Source organism: Epinephelus moara, chromosome 5, assembly GCF_006386435.1.
Source record: "Epinephelus moara isolate mb chromosome 5, YSFRI_EMoa_1.0, whole genome shotgun sequence".
Taxonomy (NCBI): domain Eukaryota; kingdom Metazoa; phylum Chordata; class Actinopteri; order Perciformes; family Serranidae; genus Epinephelus; species Epinephelus moara.
The window spans coordinates 44,832,280-44,840,366 of record NC_065510.1 but is presented as its reverse complement, the minus strand read 5'-3'; the positions used below and the strand labels follow the sequence as shown (position 1 = coordinate 44,840,366).

Below are 8,087 nucleotides of genomic sequence, written 5' to 3'. Positions count from 1 at the left end.
AACGAACACTTGACAAAGAAAAATGCTGAAATAGCTTGGAATGGCCGTACCCTCAGGAAGCAAAACAAAATCCAAGCAACCTGGACAAGGAATGGAAAAGTGTTCATACGGTTAAATGGACCACCAGAGCAAGCTAAGGTGGTGGTGGTAAGAAATCTGAGAGACTTGGATCAATATAAGTGACAATGAAAAATGACAATATATTTGCTTTTTTGTTGAGAAAGACAGTGATGAAACTGTGTCATGGACCTTGGATGGTTGGATCTTTTTCATTTTTTTCCTCCTAATTCTCTGGCTTGGGTCCAGTATGGAAACTGCAATTTTTGCCTACTCTGTGGATATGGATGGATATTATTCATGTCCTAAGCGTTTTTTGGACGGATTACTGTTTTTTACCTCATGCAATTTTGGTTTTTTTCTCTTTTTTTTCTTCTTGGATACAGATGCCTTTTCATGGGCATGGATGGATGGATGTGGGATGTACATGGATCAAACAATAAGAAAATGACAGATCCTGATATGGACTGCACCTTCCTGTACAAAGACAATGATGAAGAGTCTTTATCCACTGGCATAGACTGTGTTGTTGACAATGTACATCATCTATATAGAACATATGATAGCGATAGCTTGAACCTTAAAACATTTGACCACAATGAATATAAAATGTATGAGATTGACAATGAACTTGACCCCGAGAACCACTTCTATAATCAAATAAATAGAAATTGTAAACACTACACAGATGAACAATTTTGCTCTACTGTAAAAACTGGAGGTTCCTTTTCAATTATACATTTCAACAGTAGAAGCCTGCATAGAAATTACTCTAAAATTAAGGACTACTTAAGCAAATTCAATAAATTTAGTGTAATAGCTATATCCGAGACCTGGTTAGACAATGAAAAAACCCACAATGTAGAACTGGATGGGTATGAGTTGTTTACAACTAATAGGAACAGTAAAAAAGGGGGAGGGGTCGCCTTGTATGTGGACGATGCTTTAAGATGCAGATTAATCAAAAGCATGTCAAATGTTGTAACAGATATAATGGAATGTCTAACAATTGAAATCTCTGTCGAGAAATTCAAAAATATAGTTATTAGCTGTGTTTATCGGACGCCTGGATCCTGTGTGGATACATTCAATGAACATTTAGCCAATATAATTGGAAATCTGAATAATAATAAGATTCAAATTGTATGTGGAGATATAAATATTGACCTATTAAACCCACATGGAAACACAAAAACAACAGATTTCCTCAATTCTATGTATAGCAGCAGTCTATTTCCTGTAATCTTAAAGCCAAGCAGAATAACAATAGACACTGCCACATTGATAGACAACATATTTACAAATACACTTGAAACTGAAATAACTGCCGGATTACTGATAAATGACATAACTGATCACCTTCCTGTCTTTGCCATTTTTCATCATTTTTTCAAGACAAAAAAAGAAAGTAGTATTAATACTTGTAAGTTAGTTCGACACACAACGCCAGAAGCGGTCGCTGCCCTCAAGATGGACCTTAGGAACCAAACTTGGAGTGAGGTCTATGCTAATGATGATCCAAATAAATCATATGATGCCTTTATAATCACACTACTTGAATTGTATGATAAACATTGCCCTGTAAAAAAGATGAGTATGAATAATAATAATATAAAAAAGCCTTGGATTACTATGGGAATTGAGAATGCATGTAAAAAGAAAAATATACTATATAAATTGTTTTTAAAACACAGAACTACAGATGCAGAAAATAGATATAAGACATATAAGAATAAATTAATAAGTATAATTAGGGCAAATAAAAAGAATTATTACCATAAATTATTAGAACAGTACAGGAGTAATGTTCAAGGAACGTGGAGGGTAATCAATAGCATAATGAAAAAGTGCTCTGAAAAAGCAGAATATCCAAACTACTTTCTAAAAGACAAAACAATAATAGATCAAACGAAGGAAATTGCTAATGAATTCAATATGTATTTTACCAATGTTGGACTTAACTTAGCAAATGAGATTGTGGAACCGAGAGATAAGGATGGCTTGGATGAAACCATAATTAGACAAAATACTTATTCTATTTTTATTAATGGTGTAATTGAAGAGGACATAATTGATATTGTTCATAAATTCAAGAACAAAAAGTCCATTGACTGGATGGGTTTGGATATGACATTTGTCAAAGATATAATAGAATGTATTGTAACTCCACTGACGCATATCTGCAACCAATCCTTTCTAACCGGTATCTTCCCTACTAAAATGAAAACTGCTAAAATCATTCCCATCTTTAAAAGTGGAGACAGACACCAATTTTCCAATTATAGACCGATCTCTCTGCTCTCACAATTCTCAAAGATTCTGGAAAAATTGTTCATACACAGGCTCAATAAATTTTTAAATAAACACAATATACTAAATGACCATCAGTATGGTTTTAGGTCAAATAGGTCTACCTTGATGGCAGTGACCGAACGGGTAGAAGAAATCTCAACTGCTGTTGATAATAAAGAGTTTACAGTAGGGGTGTTCATTGACTTAAAAAAAGCCTTTGACACCATCGACCACAGGCTTTTGATGAAAAAAATGGAGAGATATGGTATCAGAGGAATAGCCTATACATGGCTACAAAGCTATCTGGAAGACAGATTCCAATATGTACATCTGAACAATGAAAATTCTAATTTATTAAAAGTTACATATGGTGTTCCACAAGGATCTGTGCTGGGTCCCATATTGTTTATTTTGTATATAAATGATATTTGTGATGCGTCAAATCTGTTAAAATTTGTGTTGTTTGCCGACGATACCAGTATATATTGCTCTGGTAAACATTTGGAACAGCTTTTGAGTGCAGTGGAAAAAGAGTTGAAAGTTCTTAAAAGATGGTTTGATATTAACAAATTATCACTGAATTTAAGTAAAACTAAATTTATAATCTTTGGTACCCGACAAGTAAATTGTGAAGTTAAACTCAAAATTAATGATGTCGAAATTGAACGAGTGTGTGAAAATAAATTCTTGGGCGTGATAATTGATGATAAACTCAATTGGAAAACACATATAAATAATATTAAATCTAAATTGTCCAAAATCATTTCAATTCTATACAAGACGAAAGAACTTTTAAATCAGAAATCCACGTACATGCTATATTGTTCACTCATTGTCCCATACATCACGTACTGTGTGGAGATATGGGGAAACACTTACATAACAAACATTGACCCAATAATTAAATTACAAAAGAGAGCCATAAGAATTGTAAATCACTCAAAATATTGCGAACCAACAAATCCACTCTTCATTAAATTAAATACGTTAAAATTTGAAGATCTCGTTGAATTAAGAACTTCTCTTATAATGTTCAAAGCCCACAACAATCTACTTCCTTACTGCACTCAGAAAATGTTTTCACCCAGAGTAAGTCGGTATGAACTCAGAGGAAACTGTGTGTTCAAAAAAATTAAAGTAAGGACAAACTTCAGAAGTAGATGTATTTCTGTTAAAGGGGTAAACTTGTGGAATAGTCTCTGTGATGAGTTAAAAATGTGTAGTTCTATCTGTAAATTCAAAAAAATGTTTAAACTTAGGGCAATTGACAAATATAAATTCTTGGTATGACCAAGTATATTAAGTTTCCTTGGGCAGCTTCGCCTGTAAATTCCTAAGCCTATATCACATGTTTTTTCGTTGAAATTGATCTTTGTAACACTTTTGTCTTTGTTGTAACACTTTATGTTTATGTTTTTGTTTTGGTGTGATGTAGTGTAAAAAGGGAAGGCATCATATAAGCTACGGCTTCAGCCTTCACCTTTTGGTTCATTCATATATACAGTATGTACTGCTTTACTGGAATGCATCTGGTTAATTAACAAATGAACCAAAATAAACTACTAAAAAAAAATAAACTACTAAAAAGCTGTTATAGCAGTGAAAAGTATGTTTGTGCCCCTTTATCTAAAAGACAACGATCACTATGTGCCCAACTCCGTTCTGGAATCCTGCCTCTGCATCTTGAGACAAGACATTTTTGGGGGGTGTCAGAAGAAGAGAGGTTTTGTTCATATTGTGATATTAATGATATTGAAAATGAGTTTCATTTTGTTTTTTATTGTCCTCTGTATCATGAGTTGCGTCAGAAATTATTTAACAGGTGTAAGAATTTAGACTTGATGTGGTTGAATGATGCTGAGAGGCTCAAATGGATTTTTGATTACAAAGTATTCGCACTTGCTGACTATTTAGAGAAAGCTTGGGATAAACGAAGAAAAGTAACATGTGAAAATATCTATTTTGGTTTTGTTGTGGAGAAAGAACTATTATTTATTTTTATTTGATTTATTTATTTGTTTTCTGTTTTTGTTTTGTTTTTCTGGTGTAAATTGTGTAGCTCCCAAATTAAGTGAATGTGATTTTGTAAACTGATGATTTTATTTTTCTGGTGTCTTATAATCCCGTAAGGGATGGGTCTTTGGACATGACACGAAAATAAAACTCATTCATTCATTCATTCATTCAGACATGTCCCCTTGATGAAACCTTTGAGCTTGGGGAAAAGGAAACGATCCTAAAACACCTCCCTACTCACCTGGTGCCACAAAAATCACCTGGAGCCAGGTCAGGTGAGTAGGGAGATGTTTTAGGATTGATTCCTTTTCCCCAAGCTCAAAGGTTTCATCCAGGGGACACGTTTAGCCTGCTGGATGAGGAAGCATCAACAGGACCGTGATGATGGAGCTGTGGACAATCACACTTTCCAGCTCTGACAAATTATACTTAAAAGTTAAAAGACGTCACAAAAAAAAAAAGTATGTTGTCACAAAAACGACCCCTTAATATTTGTTATGATTTCCCAAAACTTAGTTAACATTTCTCACCTGTGTGCTGGATGTATGGGCTCCAGCAGATTGATCCGACCGACCGGACGCCATCATTGCAAGCAAAATGGACACTACGCTGCGTTCACAGTGCTATGTGGAAATCGGACATTACAGCACTTAAAATGTGGCTGTTGAACTGCAAAATCTGGCATAATTTATCGCTCTTATTGGTGCTCAGTACTGTCTAAAACAGATTTCTAAATGGAAGTTTGTCACTGGCATCAATTTTTACACTGCAAGTCACATGAATATGGTGTATATAAGTGTTGAGTCAGAATTTTTTAAGTTCCTACGTTCCCTGAAGGCACTGTCACTTATGATTCCACACCCCTCTCAGTTGATGCCACGCCTCCCACGCCACATCAGGGTCAAAAGTCTGAAACTCAAAAACAGATTTGAAACTGAAAAAAAAAAACGATCTGAAAGTGAAAAAAAGATTTGAAAGTGAAAAAATAAGATTTGAAACTGTAAAAAAAAAAAAGATCTGAAAGTGAAAAAAAGATTTGAAAGTGAAAAAATAAGATTTGAAACTGTAAAAAATAAGATCTGAATCTGAAAAGATAAAACATGCAACTGAAAAAAATAAGACCTCAAATGTTAAAATATATATGGAAGTGAAAAGTGAAAATAAATTATTCATTCAAAAGAATTACCAAAGTGAATCAAAATTATATATAATCTGAAAAAACGTTTCATACACTTATTTTTATTCTGAATACATTGTAGTATTTTTCAAAATTCAAGATCAACACATGAATTTTCAGTTTCAAATTTTATTTTTTCAAGTACAAAACTTTTGACCCTAATGTAGCTCCATAAACATGCGGTGAGGACGCAGAGGTAATCACCCAATACCAATTTACCCGAATGAAGACATGAAAATATTTCAGTAAGTCTGTTGATGCATGTATGACATATTCTGACATGTTTTTTATAGGAACTGAAACGCAGAAGGACATCCCTACTGCATCACATTTGTGGAGAGCACAGATGGGAAGAAGATGGAGAAGGGTGCACATGCTACCACCCCCCTCTCAGCCCAGAAGACCAAAGGAAGAAACAGTGGCTCCGCCCAGATTCCACATCATTCAAGGCTCTGCAGTCTGTCATCACTGACACAAGACTTCTGAATGACCCTGAACACATGACACACTTCAAGCACACAGGTATGATACAAAGCATATATGTATTTGTCAATGAAAAGCTACAGCAACATGTCAGTGTTCAATTGTTTGACTAAAGACATTGTACACTGTATGGTACTGTACTGTAAGGTTATGCAAGTCAGCATTATGCCAGGTGCACAACCTATTTTTTCTGTTTTAATGGAGCGTTTCCCCAAAGCATTCCCAACGCCTCGAGGTTCTGTCGTTGATGGACCTGGCCAGATGCGGGTGGCTAGCTAGCGTGCTGTCGGTGACAGCTGTTAGCGAAGTCATCTAGCAGAAGAGCTAGCAATATCTTCCTGCGATGATCTCTCATGTTGACTGTCACTGTACCAACTGAACTGAGACGAGTTGAGTAGTGTACTATTGAAAGAGCTGATATATATAGAAATGAACGCGAAATTCGAAAATATCAACCGCATAGAAATCAACCTTTGGTCAACAATCACTTTTAATAGTGGAAAAAAAGCTTATGCTTATTTTTCTTTTGCATAAATAAATGAGATATTGTTTGTTTACAACTGCGATTGCAATTTATTTCCTACTTCCAGCACCGTTACGCCCCGTTTCTCCCATCTTGTCAATGCCCGAGTAGGAAGAATCCAACGCCTCCATGGTCTGACGGTCAACGGAACCGCTGCCATGCTGCGCACTAGTCCATTACTGTCCGTCATTTTCACATCCATTGGAATGAATGACTTCCGGTCAGCGTCAATCCGTCAATGCTTTAGGTTGTGCACCTAGTGTTATTGACTGGGCAACATGCAGAGTAAAACAAAATTGCATCAAAGTGTCAAATGATTGAGATCGTCTTTCGGCTGCTCCCGTGAGGAGTTGCCACAGCAGATCATCAGCTGCCATCCGTATAAAGACTTGACACAGTTTTTACAACAAATGCCCTTCCTGGCACACCCCTCTCCATTTATCCGGGCTTGGGACTGGCACAAATGTGGCTGGGGTTTGTGTCCGGGTGGGGGCTCAAACCCATGATCTTCTGATCTAGGGCCCGTTGTTCTACACACTGAGCCACCCAGCCCCACTGTCAAGTGGCAAGACTGTTTCACAAGATGTCCGACCTTGGCCTCCATCATAACATCTGCCTGTGGATACGAGACTTCTTAACCAACCGGCCACAGTCTGTGAGAATGAGCCCCCACCACTCCTCCTCTTTGTCTCTCAGCACAGGAGCCCCACAAGGTTGTGTCCTGAGCCCCTTCCTGTACTCACTTTACACACATGACTGCACAGCCACCCACAACACCAATGTCATCATTAAATTGCAGATGACACAACAGTGGTGGGCCTGATCAGTGAAGGTGATGAGACAGCTTACAGGGAGGAGGTCCGGAGGCTGACTGAGTGGTGTTCAGTAAATAACCTGGCTTTGAACAGAGAAAGAAAACAAAAGAAATGATCGTTGATTTCAGGAGGAAGACAAATATCCCACATAGAAGACGATCCACATGAACGGCTGCAGACACTGGCTCCCCATCTCTACTCATCCTCCTGGACCTAACAGCTGCTTTTGATACAGTTGACCACAACATCCTCCTCCACTGCCTGCAATACACCATTGGACTCTCAGAAAATGTACACAACTGGTTCACCTCATATCTGACCAACAGAACCGAGCACGTCGCCCTGGGCAAAGCAAAATCACACACCCACAACGTCACCTGTGGTGTCCCTCAGGGCTCAGTGCTGGGCCCAAACCTCTTCTCCCTCTACCTGCTCCCCCTGGGCAGTGTCATCAGCAAGCATGGGATATCCTACCATTGTTATGCTGATGACACACAGCTCTACTTCAGGACAACCCCCACTTGACCAGCAGTATCATCTCTTTTGATGGCTTTGAGTCAGACATTGAATTTGCAAATGCACTTAACTGTTTTTATACACGTTTTGATGCTTTTGATTTTAGTCAGGAAATACAGTAGGTGAGTCATAAAGTGAGTGACAATCAATCAATCAATCAATCAATTTTATTTATAAAGCCCAATATCACAAATCACAATTTGCCTCA

The 8,087-nt window shown here is 37.2% G+C and overlaps 1 long non-coding RNA gene across 1 annotated transcript in view; it reads left to right on the top strand.

Moving 5' to 3' along the window:
• The first annotated feature begins 5,308 nt into the window (after positions 1-5,308).
• Positions 5,309-8,087, top strand: part of LOC126390161 (uncharacterized) — a 39,746-nt gene continuing 36,967 nt past the window's right edge. The window contains exons 1-2 of the long non-coding RNA XR_007569937.1: positions 5,309-5,738; positions 5,836-6,064. This is a non-coding gene — a long non-coding RNA (uncharacterized LOC126390161). The remainder of the gene's footprint in view (positions 5,739-5,835; positions 6,065-8,087) is intronic.